Source organism: Tamandua tetradactyla, chromosome 15 (assembly GCF_023851605.1).
Source record: "Tamandua tetradactyla isolate mTamTet1 chromosome 15, mTamTet1.pri, whole genome shotgun sequence".
NCBI lineage: Eukaryota > Metazoa > Chordata > Mammalia > Pilosa > Myrmecophagidae > Tamandua > Tamandua tetradactyla.
In genome coordinates this window covers 8,244,679-8,263,482 of record NC_135341.1, presented here as the reverse complement: position 1 = coordinate 8,263,482, position 18,804 = coordinate 8,244,679, and positions in this window count along the sequence as shown.

Here is an 18,804-nt window from a genome sequence, read left to right as displayed (position 1 = left end):
TTACATTTTCACTTTCCAGAGGAGGAAACCAGGGTTCTGAGAGAATGAGTAACCTGCTTAAGATCGAAGAGTTAGCAAATGGCAAAGGAAGATTTTTAATTTGTGTCTTTCTGACTCCAGACACTTCCGGATCTCTAAAGGATGGAGCTTCCCTACTTAGAAATGTGTTCCTACATTTTACAACAACTGATCAAACAGGAAATATTAGGCTTTTAAACAAAATGCATTGTCCCAGAGACAAAACAGACCAATTGCTTAAAAGCAGGTTAACTATCATCAATGAGATTAGAAGGAAATTCTTCACAGGGATGTACAAACTCAAGACTTTGTATGAATGAAAACCTGAATAGTAATATGCCCAAAGATGCTAGTAGATCAAATTGATGCACTTTAATGAAAAAGAACCTGGTAGTGAGGAATAAGGATGTTAAACTATCTTATATAGGCTGAGAGAAAAGTTGATTTCTACGGGGACAATGGTGTGGGACCACATCAGAGAAGAAGCCAAGTTAAATGACATCAAAGTGCTCTTCCTCCACTATTATTTTGAGTTTTGCTGGCTGGTTTTTCCCAACATTAAACATTAAAAATTCTCTATGAACCTTCACAAACCCAAATACTTATGGGAGCTAGGCAATTAATTTAAATAAGGGAACTAGCATGAATTAAATGGAAATATATGAATTTGTAGAATAGTGGAAACTATGTGAAGCATCATTCCCAAATAGAATTGTGGCACTAGTGCTGCCAAACGCTCTAATCTCTAAAACCAAAAAAAGATTTTTATGTACAATCTCCTATCCTTTGTAAAATATTCATTTATTTATTTTAAAAGTAATAAAATAATGCATTGTCTAAACAAAACACATCTGGGTGCTAGATCAAGCTCATCTGGCCACCAGTTGGTAATCTCTTTTGCTAGGGCTTTTGACAAGTCTGTATACAAAGAGAAACAGGTGACCATTTGGCCATATAATCACATTGCTCTTAATAGCACATCATCCAGATGATGTGAGTATGAGCATTTCTGCTCAAATGAACTCCATATATGCTCTGCCCAAAAGAAATGAGGCCTTAAAATATGCAAGATGTAACTGTCAAATCTTGACACTACATGCGTATTGAAAAAAGCCAGGACAGCTATCGCTAAAAAAAAATGCATTCCATTGACTATTCCATATGCAAATGTTGTGCCATGATGACAATCAGTCAGGATAAATCACATGGCTATTCAACTAATTCATCCATAAAGAAAACTGGTAATTAGAGTGTTGAAGGCAGTCAGGCTGAAATCAGATGCCCATAGCCTGTGCATTTGTGGGATACAGCGCTTTAATGGCAATCCATCAGAAATTTTAAAAACAGCCATATCAACATTATCTGGAACTGTTCACATGGATGGTATTCTCCATGATTTTTTTAAGGTCATATGGGTAATTAGGAATGCATTTTCTCATGCATTTGTTAATGGTAGGGGCTTTCTAGAGGAAGTTCTAAATAACTTCTTTGCTGCTTCATGCAATTTTAGAAGCTCTAAATTTGAAAATGCCAACTCCCTTATTGGATAATAGTTTCACATTGCTGCTGCTTAGTAGCATTTCCCAACTGGAATCTATTATTTTATCATTTCTATAGATTTACTATTTTTATTAGTTTTGTTACTTGACTGCAGGAATCTCTCCATGCCCCACTTCTGGATTATGAAAGTCTTTACCTCCTGCCACAGTTATCATTCCCATTGCCCTTTTCCAGCCTTGCCTTTGTCTACACCACATTATTACTTTTTTGTTTCTAAAGTGTAGGTCTCCCACTTATTGCAGATTGAAGCCCAAACAATTTAGCCTATTATTCACCTAGGTTCATGCTCTCAACCCATCCATTCCAACCTCATCTCCTATTAGGCTCCTTTTCTGTTAGCCTCTGCTACAGCTAAAGTCAACTCATCATTTATGGAAGCTCAGGCTTTCTGAGATAATATGAGAGCCCATCTGTCAGCTGTTAATCTTCTTGTTAGATGTTTTGTTGGTGATATATGTAGGCTTATAAATTTTGTTTAAGGCATTTGTTATTCAAATATTTCTTCTGCTCCATTCTCCTTCTTCTCTTTCTCTTTCTGGTATTTCCATTAGGCATATGTTACACCTTTTGTAATCATCCCACAGTTCTTGGATGTTCTGTTCCAACTTTTTTCATTCATTTTCTTCTTTGTATTTCAGTTTAGGAAGTTTCTATTGACTTATTCTTCAAACTCACTGATTCTTGCCTTGACCATGCCGAGTCTACTGATAAGTCCATGAAAGATATTCCTCATTTCTTACATCGCTTTTTTTAATTTTTTAATTTCTAGCACTACCACCTATTTTCTTTTAGAGTTTTAATCCTCTGTTTATTTCAGAACATCAACCAGTTTCTCCAGAACATCAGCTAGTCCCATCCTCCATCACATACTATCGACAACCTCTTCTAACCTGAAAAAGTTAGAATGGGCATAGCCCAAATACCCCTAAAAAGTAGGAGAAAGATCAAAGATGATGGTGGGGTTATACAGAGAAGGTAGGGTTTAACAAATGAGCATGATCGCTGAATCATTATATTGATATTTCTTTCAGTTTCCAATATCTTAGAGCAGCTAGAAGTAAAAACCTAAAATTGTGAAATTGTAACCCATACCAAACTCTGAAGTCTATTCTATTACTAATTGTAATAGAAGTTTATTGTTTTTTTGTATATATGTTATTTTTCACAAAAAAAGAAAAAAAAGTCAATTGTGATGATAAATGCACAGCTATACGATGATATTCTGAACCATTGATTATACAGTTTGAATGATTACATGGTATGTGATTATATAATATATATCAATTTTAAAAATTATCCAGTTGTTCTTTCATGTTTTTCCATTGGAGCCCTTAACCAAATAATCATGATTGTTTTAAGTTCTCTGATAATTACAACATCTATATCATATGACTTTTGTTCTGATGATTGCTATGTCTTTTCAGATTGTGTTTTCTCTTGCCTTTGACATGCTTATAATTTTTGTTGTTGCTGAAAGCCTAACTATGTTGTATTAGATAATAGGAACTGAGTTAAATAGGCCTTTAGCATGATGCTTTATGTTAATCTTGCTAGGAACTGGGCTGCATTTAATGTTTACTGTGGCTGTAGCTACCAGAGGCTTGAAATTCTTCAAATCCATGATCAGATGTGGGTTGAATCATGTCCTTAACCGAGATGTGTTCACCTCCCAAACCCTGGTCCTGTAGCGTGAACCCATTTGGAAATAAACTCTTTGGGAAGATGTTATTAGTTAAAGTGAAGCCAAACTGAATTAGGATGGCCCTTAATCCAACATGACTGGTGTCCTTATAAGTACAGGAGATTTGGATACAGTAGTAGGAGTAGGAGACTGAAGGCGGCCAGCCATGTGCCAGAGGCAGAAATGGAGTTATAAGCTGCCAACAAGCCACTGCCAAGATGCTAGACTTCAAAGAAAGCGTGATCTTGTCGACACCTTGATTTTGGACTTCTAGGCTCAAAAGCTGAGACAACAAATTCCTGTTGTTTAAGCCAACTAGCCTTGGTACTTTGTTACAGCCGTCCTGGCAAATTAAGACATGACCTTGTTTTTGTCTCCTCTCCTGACTTTGGCATTCTCTAAGTACTCCTCCTCAGAGAGAGCCTTTCAGCTGTAATCCACTGGAGCTTGACTGTGGTGGGGCTTAGTGAGGATGAGAGGGAGCATTGCGGAATCTGCTGATTAAGCCTCAGTGTTTTAGTGGGCACGCTCACGGGGCCGTGACCATCTCATGTTTTCTTCCTTGGGATAGCTTTTTCCCCTACTGCCCACCCTTTCCCTTCTCTGGCTCCACATTCTCCATCTGTTTCCGTGAGGCCCTGATCCCTGCTGATTACATTGTCTCTCTTAGGTAAGAAAGAAAGCTTAGAGGGAGCTGGAGTGGGACCAATGCCTTTCCCTACTGGGCTAAAGCTCTGGCAAAATCCTTTCTCCTTTATTATGGAGAAGGTTCTGGGCTGTTTCACAAGTATTATTCTGCCCTTTTCACTGCCAGAGTCCTAACAAGACCTTTCCAGATCTTCACTGTGAAAACCTAGTAGGGTTCCTAGAGGGAAAGCCTACTATTGTGTGGGACCCGCTAATGCCGCTGCTTCCACAAGTTCTCACTCTCACAGTAGTTCATCCTCAGCCTTCAGCAATGTGCCGAAATTACTGCATAATTGTTCCTGCCAGTGTACGGCTCCACAGATGCTGCTCCAAGTGAATAGATGTGGATGCAAGTGATGGGTCCAGGAAAAATCATTACTTTTCATTTTGTCCAGCTTTTCTTCTCGTTAAGTCCAAGTGTGATGACATCCAAGTTCCTGATGGATCAGAGCTGAAACCAGAAGTCCAAGGCTTTTTGTAAATCACTTTTTTGTGTCTAGTTGATAAACTTGCATTGCAGTATATATCAAAAATACCCTGGATTGGAAGATGGCAATCATTGAAGGCAGTCCCCATACCTTCCAATTCTATTTAGGCTCAAAGTTATGCAGCCATCAGAGTCTTGCCCAAAACCTGTGCTGGTAGGGTCACAAGTTGAGACTTGAACCTAAAGACGACAATGATGCTTCTGTTGATGCCTTCATGTTCACATGTGCCCTACACTAATGTGCTTTTGGTAACTGAGATACTCCTTTCTGAGCTGAGGACTGAGATAGAAGTTGTCCATTTGTGCTCTAGTGCCGAGGCTTGACATTCCCTCCTCCATTATAAATGTTTTATAAGTGGCAGGGTCCATGTGATACAAAGCAGGTACATTTCAATAAAGAGAAATTTTACTAAGTGACACCCACAAAACTTAGCACTTTAAAATTTATGTATTTACTACCCAAACAAAGCGTGAGGAAACCCTGCAAATCCTCCTTTCTCTCCTTGTGAGAGGGAGAAAGCTGAGCAACATGTTCAAGGGATTAATGAGTAATGGGTTCAGTAGAAGCCAGACCTGTCTAGTTACAAAACACATACACCGATGCTTGGATTTTTCTGTTGCCCCCTCCCTCTGCTGCTTCCCACTATCCCCACTCACCACTCCCACTAAAGCTAGTATAAAATCATAGATGGATATATAGATTAGTTTTCTATTGCTGCTGTAGCAAATTACCACAAACTTAGTGGCTTGAACAATACACATTTATTATCTTGCAGTTCTGAAGGTCACAAGTCTTAGATGGGCCTCATTGGACTCAAAGCAAGGCGGTATTAGGGCTGTTTTCCTTCTGGAGGCCTAGGGGTGAATTTGTCTTTTGTGCCTTTGCAGCTTCTAGAGGCCACCTGTTCTTTGACTCATGGCACCTTTCTCCATCTTCAAAGCCAGCAACACTGGGCTGAGTCCTTTTGCTGTCATCTCTCTGGTTCTCCCTCTTGTGCCTCCCTCTTCCATATTCAAGGACCCCTGTGATTACGTTGGCCCTTCCCTGATGAGCCAAGGTAATCTTCCTATTTTAAGGTCAGCTGAATAGCAATTTTGTTCTGGCTACACTCCTCATTCCCCTTTGCCAAATAACCTAACATATTCACAACTTACAGGCATTAAGACATAGATATCTTTTTTGTGGGGGGTGGGGCATAATTCTGCCTACTACAGATGATAGATATAGACAGAGATAGAGATATATAGATACAGAAATATAGATATAGATACAGATATTGTGCCAGTTTAAAACTATTATGTACCGCAGAAAAGCCATGTTTTAATCCTGATCCAATGTTGTGGGATCAGATCTGTTGTTTAGGGTGGGAAACTTTCATTGGATTTTTCCATGGAGATGTGACACACCCAACTGTGGATGTGACCTTTTGACTTTATGGAGATGCTGGTCCACCCATCCAAGGTGGATCTTGATTAGTTTACTCGAGTCCTTTAAAATGGAAAACATTTTGGAGAAACCTCACATGCAGACACTTGGAGAGCAGAAGCTACAGAGCGGAGAGAATCAAAACAATATTTGGAGATGCAGGGCCCAGCAGATGTCCCCATGTGCCTTCCCATGAGATGCTAAGCCAGACAGAACCCAGGACTGGGTCCCAGAGGAGCCAAATGAGCCCAGGAGTAAGGGACCAGCACATGTCAACCAGCTGCCTTCCCAAGTGACAGAGGTGTTCCGAACATCATCAGCCTTTCTTGAGTGAAGGTAACGTCTTGATGGTGTATTAATTTGAATATTTTCATGTCTTAGAACTGTAAACTTGCAACTTAATAAATTCCTCTTCTAAAAGATGTTCCATTTCTGGTATATTGCATTCTGGCAGCTTTAGCAAACCAAAACAGATATAGATATAGATATAGAGATAGAGATAGAGATAGAGATAGAGATAGAGATAGAGATAGAGATAGAGTAGAGATAGAGATCTTTCCCTCAGTACACAGTTGGGTAGGGGGCAGTTAGATGGATTAGTGCATAATGGGGAGATGAAAACAATACCATTGGAGAATAAAACAGTGTAGAGCAAAGAATTTGATAGGTTCAGGTTACAGGCTATAGGAGTAGAGAGAAGACATAGAGCCAAGGGGTGGAGATGTCTGAGAAAGTCACATTGATCTGGACAGTAGGGACTGGGTAATTATCAGATGAGGCAGACCCTCATGAACTAAGGGACAAAATTAGGAAAGGACAGGTCAAGTGTGCAGCACAGGGATGGAACCGGCTCTAGTAGATCAGAAGGCTATGATGGTAAATAGTGAAAAAAAATGTGAATAAGAAGAGTGAGATACAATTCTGATTGCTCTTTAAAGTTAGGCAGAGGATTCTTGTAGAATAATAAAAAAAATCAAGAAAATCTAAGTACATGATGCATTTAAATTATCCTTGGATTCAGAAGATAAATAAGCAGTCTTCAGGGTATATTATTTCCAACCATATGACAATGTCATTCTTGTAGTTCAAAAATTGTCAAATATCAACAATTTTATTTGGGCCACTGTAAAACAGTGGTAGAGGCTTGCCATTACTCGGAAATTTGGGTGGTGCAGGCAGGCGGCAATGTTCAATGATCAGAGAGTTGTTCTTTGAAATCACCACAAGAGGGTGCTAAATAATTATGCTTTAATATCTCCATGCCTATGGAATGGTTTCCTTTTCTTCATGCCAAAAAATTATTAAAATTAACTATATGACAAGATTTTTCTTTCTAATTTATAGGTGTTCAGCATATTTAATAATAGCAATGTTTTGTAGGCTCAGAGTGTGTAGGCTACTCTCTGGACATCTTGAATGCAGAGAACTCCAATTATATGTAAAATACACATCTGGGTCTCTTCGTGTGTGTGTGTGTGTGTGTGTGTGTGTGTGTGTGTGTGTGTGTGTGTACGTGTGAACATGCTTAAATGTCACACATTCATACATAAATTATGAGCTCTGCGTCACTGTCAAACTTCAATTTATGATGATGAACTAAATAGAATGCTAAGTGGAAAAACATCTATTTTAAGTCAAGCTCCCCCTCTATGTATGAAATGTCATATTGAAGTGAATTTCAGGGAGTGGTCCTGTAGTTCATGCTCAAGTGTTAGTCAAACTCCCGCTGTTTACTGTTCTCAGTGACCTTGATCAAATTGCTCAACCCAGCTGGGAACTGAATTGTGTGTTTAAAGGATTAAGCAATGCTGCACGACATTTAGGAGGCAGACCAGCCTACCATACCACGCAATGGCGTTTATTCTGTGCTGCTTCTGAATTATAATAGCAATCTCCAGTCTGCAAAAGGAGGTCTCAGAGGCTTAAAATCATGTCTACCCTTTCCTTCTTGTATTGATTTTCTTTATTCTTTCTTTATTTCTCTTCATTGAAACTCAAAAATCCCAAACATTTTGATAGAGACACATTTAATTTCTCAAGGGTCTTCCAATTGTTTTTTATACACCTGTGTGTATCTGTATGTGCATGTGTGCATGAGTATATATAAGTGTAGAGACACGTGCATGTGCAGTGTGTATTGGGGCACTTTGAAATGTGCATGCTTTTCAGCATGTGTTTTCATATGTGTGTGGTGTGTGGGTATGTGCACACGTGCACAAGTGAAGTCTGCATGTGTACTTGTCTGCATGTGTGTGCACATGCATTGTGTAAGTTGATCCCATGTGTCTGCTCACATACATAGATATATGTGTGAGTACTGCACATTGTGATGTGTGTGTCCATGGGTGATGATGTGTGGACATGTGCATTGTATAAACACACACATATATTTGTGTGCTGGTGGTGTTTATGTGCATGTGTGAGTGTGTACATTTCTGGCATGCAGGTGTGTGTGCTTATGTGTGTGTTCATGTACATGTGTGCATATTTGTGGTTTTATGGTAAGGAAGTAGGAGAGTTCAAATTGTATTTGTATGTGTGTCTATATACCCACATGTATATGTTAATATACACACATGCACACACATATATACATCCATATTTCTTGTGCACATAAAGATAAGTGACTAGGCAAATTTTCATCGGAACCCTGTTCAGTTAGACAGCATTCTCTGAGCCAAGAAAAAACTGTGTATCGCTTGGACCTATCTTTGAGTTCAACCAGGACAAAGCTTTTCAGTCTGGTCAGTCTGGGCCACTAAAGCTTTTGTCCACTCCCTCTCCCTCAGCACACGCACACACACACACACATACACACACTTCTTTTTCACTATATTGTGTAAGTACTCATTATGAGTCCCAACAACCCTTGCCTTACTTATCATTTCTCCTGTATGAGTGTGTACTCAAAATAAAGAGTACTTTTTAGTAAAAGCATAGGTGACGTTGATGGTAAGAGAAAAATTATTCATGTATTTTTCTCCGTTATTACTTCATCAGGTATTTTACAATTTCTGCTTTTGGGTAATATCATAAAGGACTTTGAGATTTGGGGGAGAAAGCAAGGTGTAAAATTTCCTCAGAAATGTTCTTTGTACGGATACGACCATTTTGTTAGCCTCAGCAGATTCTTTTAAGGGGAATATTATTAACTCATCTCTACACAGCTCCTCTTATGTCTGTCTTTAATTTAAACAGGCTATTCTCTGACAAAAAGGCCAGAGCAGACTTTGCAAGTCCTATTATCTTTGAAAGAGATGATGGCTCACCTTTGAGGCTTGTCTGGAAAGTGTATTCTCTGACCTTCTTCGAGGTCAAGCCACATTTACTTTTTCCCCTTCATTTCTTTCCCCCTGGTTAGACTACTAATTTGCTCATTTTAGAGCATTTATAGACAGAGAGGCCCAAAATTAAGTGTGGATCCAACCACATATTGACTTCATAGTTTCTGAACCCCAGTTTCTGTTCTCTAAACTGCAGATGGCAAAGCCTACTCTATGTAATAATTGAGGGCATTAAAAAACCTTGTGATGTGACATATGTAATATAAAGCACCTGATAGAAAGACTGGTAGAGAATCGTTTCCCATAAATGGTGGTTGTTACTGGAGACCAATTTTGTTGCTTCCTCATGAAATAATTGGAAACTACGCATTGCTTCCTGACCTGCGATTTCTGTATAAAAACTGTGAAGGCCAAAGGTAGCAATGTGACTATAACCTGTTTATGTGTGCTACAGAGTTTATTTATATCACCTGGGATATACTCACAAATTACCTCTTGAAATTGCTCTAACCCCTTGATTGAATGATTGAGTGACTGAGTGATTGAATTTTAATCTCCTGGCCTTTACAACTATTTACTCATGATTTTCTGAATATCTAAAGAATTTAGTCTAGGCCATACAATTAGAAACCAAACTATATACGACCTTGTATTTTTCTTTCTTTCTTTTCTTCTTTTATAAGAATGGCTTTAGTTTCCCCTTTTTACTGTCCTTTTTAACTTTTTTTTCTACTGGATACCACTAAGTTATATAGTAGGTTTTCCATAAACTCTTATCAATTATTATTTAATTTTTATGAAAAGAACTTTTTAAAAGTGTATAGTTTAGGAATTTATGTTTGAATTTGAAACAACTGACATTTGAATTATGTTAAAAGTAGATTTTATGCATAAGAATTCCATATTACAGAAAATAGCATACTGTATGCTTCAAAACAGAGCTAAATCTACTGACTTTAAAAGTGTAGACTATAAAAAATTTCTAGCAACATTTGTGTTGCTAAATTATTTTCTCTTTTGGTTGGTATTGTGAAAGGCAAGATTTGGGTAGAGGAGATACTGCTTAATGAATAGAAGCTTTTAGAACTGTCAGGTTTTCAAATTATTATTATTATTATTATTATTATTATTATTATTATTATTATTATTACTTCAACGGGGCATAGAAATTCAGGCCACCTCTTAATTCATATTGCTACTCCTATCCCTTTGAAGGAAATGCTAGAAGACTATGTTTATCACTTGACAACATCAAAAACAAAAATCAGAAATGTAAATGACGTAGTTCTGTCAATCAATCAACAAGACAGGAGGTGTCTTTTAATTTTTTTCCACCACCATTACCAACTCAATTCATTCTTTTTAACCAATGGTGCAGTAGAGCTTATCTGACAAACATCTCTTCTGCCTAAGAGGTTTAGGGGATACCGCCCAGGTTTATAGACACTTCTTAGACCCAATTAAACACAAGCGATGTTTGATCAGTTTCTTACACAAAATGCAGTTGTAGACTCTGAAGGTAAACAAAGACAGTAGTCATTTCTATATTAATAGGATTATAAGATCTCAAGTATAACCAGAAAAACTAGAAAGAAGATCTGTAAGCTTCTAATTACTAATCTGGTCATATAAATGAGCTACTCAGTGTAGGACTCAAAGGTAAAAATTAAAATAAAATATTTTTAGTAAAAGAGAAAGTCTCCTTGGACTACACTGCTCTTGGGATTGTCTGCTCTTACTATTTCATCTGCACATTTGCACAGGTTGGTTGATCAAAAACAGGAATGAGGGCGGGTCGCGGTGGCTCAGCGGGCAAAGTGCTTGCCTGCTATGCCGGAGGACCTCGGTTCGATTCCCGGCCCCAGCCCATGTAACAAAAAACAAAAAAACAAAATACAAGAAAATGTTTAAAGATGTTTCCCTTTCTTCCTTCCTTCCTTCCTTCTATCCTTCCTTCCTTCTCTCTGTCTTTCCTTTAAAAAAAAAAAAAAAAAAAAAAAAAAAAAACAGGAATGATAGTAAATTAGTCAACATTGTGTGTTTTGTGTTCATCCAGTCTTAAGTAATGCTACTGTACTCATTACTAAGTCCAAATGAGGCCATGGCTTTGTATCACACTGACTCCAGCTTTCAGGAGCCATGTATTCTCCTTTTATTTAAATTCACTCTTCTACCTTACGAATGGAAGGCTGGTGGAGAATTACATTCAAAGATGTAGCACTGAAGTTGGATAGCCTTCCTGACTGCAGTGCTGGATGACAGTAGACTCATTCAGTGTCACTAATAAGGTAGAGAGAAGGGTGTATAGAGACCAGTCACTGCTCATGTACGTACCTGGGAATCTTGTCTAGGCTTTTCATCCAGAACTACTTCAGCCTTACTCATTACCTTCAATCAATGCAATTTAATAAACATCTGTTAGCAACCATCATTTATTTTCCAGATATATCCTAAGTTTTAGGCAGCAGCTAATGGACTGGTCTGGTAAATAGTAGGTGCTTGATAATTAGTTGAGATTAAAAACTGAATGTAAACCTGCTCCCCTCTTTGACTCTAACTGATTTGTGCATATAACTCGTATTTGTGGGCCCATGGTTGGACTTTTCACTGATGGTGCCATTCTCTTGGCACTCTGGACCCTTTCTGCCTATTTAGGACTCTGGTGCCTGCCTGCCATCTTCCTGCAATCTTCTGCATCCCTGCCTGCTTGGACCCTTGCAATTTGCTAGTTTACTCATGCTTAGCTGGAATACTATACCTGCATCTTCTTAGCCAGATGATTTTGTTGTCTCCAAGTTTATTGGTATCAACTCTAGGGCAAAACAAAAGCTTGGATTGCTCATTATTCAATCCTTTTTTATTCTTTTGTTTTCGACAAATTTAATTAGCACCTACGAAGTGCTATGCCGTGCTATATGATGAGGACCCCACGTTCAACAAAAAACGTTTCCTATGCTGAAACTGGGCAGAAGGATAAGGAAACTAGTGACTACCAAAGCCACCCAGCTTGAAAACTGAAAAAGCCAAAAAAAAACTATATAAAACCCATTCCTAAAATCCTCCAAACAGCCAGCCATATATTAGAAAAGTATTCAGTGCATCATTTCTGATGATGTTAGTGGTTATTTGCCAATGCCATTTTATTTTTTAGGCAGACAAGGATATTTGCTCTATAAAGTCAACAGAGAATGAATAACATCAGAGAAAGGGCTGGTAGAGATTGGAATTTTAAGAATTAAAGCAAGGTATTTTAAGATATAAAATACTAAAACTAAAATATAAAATGACTCAAACTAAACTAGTAGCACTGACAAGAAGAAATTTTTAGATGTGCCTTAATGGGTAGCTAATAATTATTTTAATTAATTTATCTGCTTTAAAATGGTGCCTCTAAACTGATAACAGATACTTCAAGAGGGGTTGCTTTCCTAAATACGTTTCATGTAACTCAATTGAATGGGTTGTGCTCTGTTAAGGTCACTCCAGCCATTGCCATATGATAATAAACTCCAAATGAGTGCCTTCTAAATGAATGAAATTTTGCTGTGAAATAATTCTGCTCATTTTTGCCAGGCTCCATGAATGCATTGAAAAATATCAGGAACCCAATCCTGATGAGTTTCTAGCAACTCAACTTCATTATGCAGTGATGGTCACCAATTTATCCTGGGAATGATATATAAAACCTCTCATCTGAGCAAAATGAGGCGGATTAATGTTGCATAAAACATATACAGTCTGGATTACAAAATCACAAAAACCATCTCTTAGAAAAGCCTTCTTTCTCTCTTTAGATGCCTGTAATTGTAAAAATTAAATTTCCCCACAGTCTAATATTTCTTGCTCCTACAAAAAGAAAAATTCTGCATGAGAGAAATAAGTCTGCATATGGGGAAGCTGTAGTAAACTTTGCTTTCTGGCTAGGAAATAGAAGTAGAAGTATAAATCATTTTGATGAACTCAATTGCCTGGGCTCATTTTATCTTCAAAACTAAAGTAATATTTTTCTCCTAAGATTTCTCAAAATATATTATTATGAGAGTCATTGGACTTGAGAAATTAAAATCAATTGCAGCAAATTATTCATTAAAACAAAATGCTGTAAATGGTTGGGATACTTGCAACATGAGTGCCACATTGGAAGCTTGATGCAGTGGAATATCAAAATTGCCCTTCACTGACCTCCTTGTTTTCTCTCCATTTCTTCTCTGCAACTCATCTCCTAATCCCCTTTAAATATAGTTTTTATCGTGCCCCTCTCCTTCTAAAAATCATTCAGCTCTACTGAAGGGCACCTTATGAGCCTCCTCTTGCATACTTATGCAAAATATGCTTGTATATCTTTGGAGGGAGAGCATTGGTCCGGATGATCCTTCTTTAAAGGGTGAAGAGGTAAGAAAATATAATAAAGAGTTGCCACAACCTTGGAATCCACACATACTGTGGCACGACTGCAACGCTAGCTTTCCCAATCTCCAGCAGCATCAGGGATAACTGGAGGGCGTGGAGGACAAGGGCAATAATGCATGCCCCCCGCCCGCCGCCCCCACTACAGAGGCACTAACAAGCACGTAAAGGCTCCCTACAGGCCAGAAGCTGTAGGAGGGGTAACCTGGCAGCACGTCTTCAAAATCCACAAATTGGATGATCAATTCTTCAATAATCGGGAGCTGGCTATTGGAACAAAGCCAAGCCTTGAGGCACACTGTTCTAATACCATTCAAAGCTGTGGTAAGGAAAGTACTTATTAGTGTAGCCATTTCTTTTGAGGGACAGTATTGCATTGTGCAAGTTTTGCGAGCATGGACTGATCAGGGCAATGCCTGGATTTAGAATCTCAGCTACAACTCGAATTGGCTGTTTGGCCTTTGGCAAGTTATTTAAGATCTCTACTGCTTAGTTTGTCTTCTATAAAACATTGATAATATGTTTTACATATTATATAGTTACCTAATAAGTTATATATGAAGGTCAAATGAGTGAATATGTGTTAAAATGCTTCCAAAGAGAGCCAGGCACAAAGTAAGCTTTAGACAATTATTTGCTATCATTTGAAAACATTTTCTTGAGTTTGTAACTATATGACAGAAACTATGTAAGAAATTGGGGATAAAATGGGGAGGGATTCAGTTTTCCTGCCTGAAAGATTCCCATTATGATCAGGTACTTAGAGCAGGAGTTGGTAAGTGCAATGAGGATGCTTTGGAAGCTCAGAGAAGGGACAATGAAAGCAGCTTCAGGGGAGACTTCTTACAGGAAGGGGCTGCTTGAGTGTGAGTGAAGGCAGAGGCAGATTGACTAGAAAGTTAAGGAAGCCTGAACTTTCCCTCCCCTTCCTGGGCAGATGCCTGGAGCGCTAGGGTGTTCCAGCCAAGAAAAGAAATCCAGGATGCAGTCAGGTATCCTTTCCAAGAAAGCACTTCTAGTAAATTGCCTAAAGAGATTTTAGAAGTCAGTAGCCTAAAGCTCAATGTGATTTCTTTTCCTATTCTAAATCAACATTCACTTTCAAAGATCACTTTTTTATTTGTAATTTTGTACTGTTTTTCTTAAAATAAGCCCTCCAGCTTGTAGTAGCTTCAAGTCCCATAACGTGTAGCTCCACCTCAAAATGAATGGAATTTGGCTTAATGTTCCAGGGACTAAATGAAGTTGGTAAGGGATGACTAGAGTTAGAGATAGCATTCTGGGCAAAAGCTCAGAGGTGAAATAGCCTGGAACCTTGGATGATTCCAAAGAATTCCACAGATGCATCTGCAGTAAGGCAGTCAAGCTGTGATTGCATTCCCATCCTGACGTTCAAGAACATAATTATGCAGAGATTTGGAGTTTTGATTCAATTGAAGTTCAATTCATCTTATCGTGACTTCATCCTTTTCACTTTTGGAATTGTCATACCGAGAGAGCAGACTCAAAGTATGTGCTTCGATGTTTTATACCAAGGTCCAATTTGGCATAAGCAGCCAAGGACTTAAAGAAAGAGATATGTGAATGTATCTCTTTTGGTATCAATTGAACATAAAAATCTGCCCCAGCTTTTTATATTGAACATCATATATATAGACTGCATACTCAAAAATACTTCAGAACCTAAGTACTACTTAAAATATGCCTTTTTTAAAGAGTTAAATATTAGAAAATCTCATTGTTCACATAGATTCATTATTTTCATTATGCTTTTCATGGTTTTTAAATTATAGGCAATTTGGGTGCACGCACTTTAATCAGTAAGAAAATCTAATGTATAAAATTGCTTTTTAATTGGAAAAATGAAAAATAATGTGCAAATTCCAAAACCCTTGGAATAAGATTTAAATGAAGAAATCTGGCATTTTACATGTGAACACTTTTAGGACAATATGTCTGGTCACAATGCTCCATGCTTTGTTTGCCCAAAGGAGAAGAAAAAGTAGGAATGAGAAAAACTAACAAATGCCATGGAATTATAAATCAAGAATGACTGTTATTCTCTGTGCTTTTCAACCTCTAGTTTCTCCAGTGGAATATAATATACTACTTCGCGCTCTAGGATAGACTGAAATAAACCACAGTCAGGTGGCTCAGAGGCCGTACGTGTCTTCAATCAGTTATGGAGGCATCAAAACAACTATTTCCCTTTTAAATGGGCTTGAGAAAAATTGGGTTGTTTTCCCAAAATGGAGGAAGTAAATGAGAACTGCTCATTCTCTGAAAAGGAATCATGCTAATGAAATGACAAAGAGAGCTTTGTTCATTTAAATACCATAAGGTCTATCGGCATTGGTAATAGACCAACATAATTGTCTCTTTTATATCTCTGTCATAGCTTTGCTAAGGGTCTGCTCCTTCTAATGAGAAGGCAAACAGGAAGGAACTGAGTCTCAAGGCATTTGAAACCCTCCTCAAGGGCTCACGAGCTCTATAATCACTGCAAAAATCTATTATATTAATGTAATTCTTTGAGCTGTAAAGCAAACAAACAGAAATACATCAGACAAAATATTGTGCTACTATTAAAAAGGATGCTTATTCTTTTTATCTACCATATCAACAAAAGAGTAAAACATATGGAATAAAAATAAATAATAGGGGGAACAAATGTTAAAATAAATTTAGTTTGAAATGCTAGTGGTAAATGAAAGCAAGGGGTAAGGGGTATGGTATGTATAACTTTTTTTTCTCTATTATCATTTTATTTTTTTCTGTTGTCTTTTTATTTCTTTTTCTAAATCGATGCAAATGTTCTAAGAAATGATGAATATGCAACTATGTGACGATATTAAGAATTACTGATTATACACGTAGAATGGAATGATATCATTGTTTTGTTTGCTGTTAATTTTTTTAATTAATAAAAAAGGATGCTTATGCTTTACTTTAGTTTCACAATTAGTTTATAAGACTATATATATCACTATATAGTGTATATACACACACTATGTATATTTCTTTTTTATTTATGGGATAGGATGGATTTATTTTAAAATCCAGAACATCAGTAACATTATTCTAAAATATATTACAGAATAAAGATTTTTTTTTGGTAGAATATGCCTAAGTGCTGTTTCACTGTATCAAATGTGATAACAAAACTGGAGAAAGAAGGGTCACAATATTTTGTTTTGTTTTCTTTCAAACTTCCTAACCAAAAAGTGAATGTGACTCATGGAAATTATTGGGAGAACCTGTTTCAAGGTAGCTTCTGACAGAGAAGCATTGATCATCACATTGCATGTCATTCTTTTTCTAAAGGGACAGGAATTGTCTCTTTTTTGAAGAAGTCAATATGTTTAGCCGTGGAACCAGTCGTTTCTTTCCAACAGCCTCTTCTAGTGCTTCTAGCTTCAAGTGACAAAGGGATGGGTCGATCAAACTGTTTTTAAATATGAGTGTATTGGACAGTATTGTTGAAGAAATACATTCAGAACCTGCAGGTATATCTCTCTGCATTTGAAGCAGGACTGCAGGATTCAGATGTGATAATGGTAAAGAAGACAAATGACAGCTCTGTGTGTCAGTTTCAGGGAAGGGCTCAGCTGAATATAGAAATCAAATGGAAGAAAACAAATAGCACTTTGTGGATCCTGGGCAAATCTGAATTGTTTCTTGCTCCTCTGTGTTTCCTGAAAGAAGGCAAAGGTCAACTGGTTACATCCCACTGCCCTCAGAGTTGGGTGATTTTCTTCTCAGTTTATACAAACAATCCCTCTTATACTACACACACACACACACACACACATATACACACAGAGCTGTAAATAAAAAGACTTGGTTATAAGTCCAAAAATACATAAGCACTTCACTGGTGCCAAATGATTCTTTGCCACCTTCACCAATTGTCTTTTTAAAAATGCAGCTCAGTTATTTTGACTGATTTGAAATCTCAGTCTGGCTGATGAACTCTGCACCTTCACATTCCTGGCTGTCTGTCTCCTCCTGTAAAATAAAACAAGACTAGAATATTCTCTAAAGCCCTCTAGCGCTCCTTTCTGCAAAGCGTGTTCTTGATTTGTGTGGTGTGATTATGTAAGTCCCACTAGGTGCCAGCACGTTGCAAGATTAGGAGGCAGAGACAACTGGGTCCAAATCCTGGTTCAACCACTTTGTAGATGTGTAACCCAGCAATTTATTCAAGTTGCTTCTTCTATTGACGAAGATAGCAGTCATTATCTTATAGCATTGTTGTGAGGATTAAGATATATCTCACTTAATTCTTGAAGAATCTCAATACGAAAGATCTGCTCAGCACACAGTAACCAATCATGTTTTATTATTGTCTTAAGTTTTACCATATCATTGATTGAATGCAGTTCCTTAAATTTTCTATGTATCAATATCCTTGTTTATAAAGTGGGGAAAATAATAATTTTTAGTGTTAGAGTTCTTCTAGGGTTATTATGAGGATTAAGTTAAATGAGCTAACTCTGGATTTAGTAAGTACTTAAATAGTAGCTCCTTTATGTTGTTGTTATTATTTTTATTATTTGTGATCATTATTATTCTTTGAGGCCTTTCCAACTTCAGTGTTTCCAAAAGTGTGACTTATGTCACATCATTTGTACAGGGAAAGATATATTGGTGAATTTAAAGATTAATAAGGCCGTATTTATATTATGTGTACATTGTGAATAATAACTAGCAAGAAGGCACCTGTAATATAAAATTTTGTTTTGTAACATATTTGTAAATGAAAGCGTGAATTGTTTTGGAAAAAAATATTAAGGAATTAATGTACCTATGATACAAAGAAATTGTAAACTTCATTTGTTCTTCCTCCAGTACCCTTAGTACCTGCTATGTGCCAGGCAGTGTAAGAGTGCTATGCAACAGAAAAGGCCTGCCTGCCAGTCAGATTTCCCACCCCAAAAGTTTTTAACATAATGGCATGAAATTTGCCTTGTCTTTAAGTTGCATTTTATTGCCACAACAACACACACCCCAGTAACTAGAATGAAATTGCCAGTAAGTGGATTTGCAATACTATAGTCTAAAAAACATCAAAGGAGAGAACGTTTCCTCATCCTGGTGTGATAGGGAAACAGTTATTTCAACACACAGAAGACAAATCTAATCCATACGCCTGAATTGCCATCCTGATTTCCAAACAAGGGAAGGTTTAGAAGGTTGTGACATTTGACCAGGAGTCCCTTAAGCTGTTTTTTTTTACCACTGAGTGGCAGGT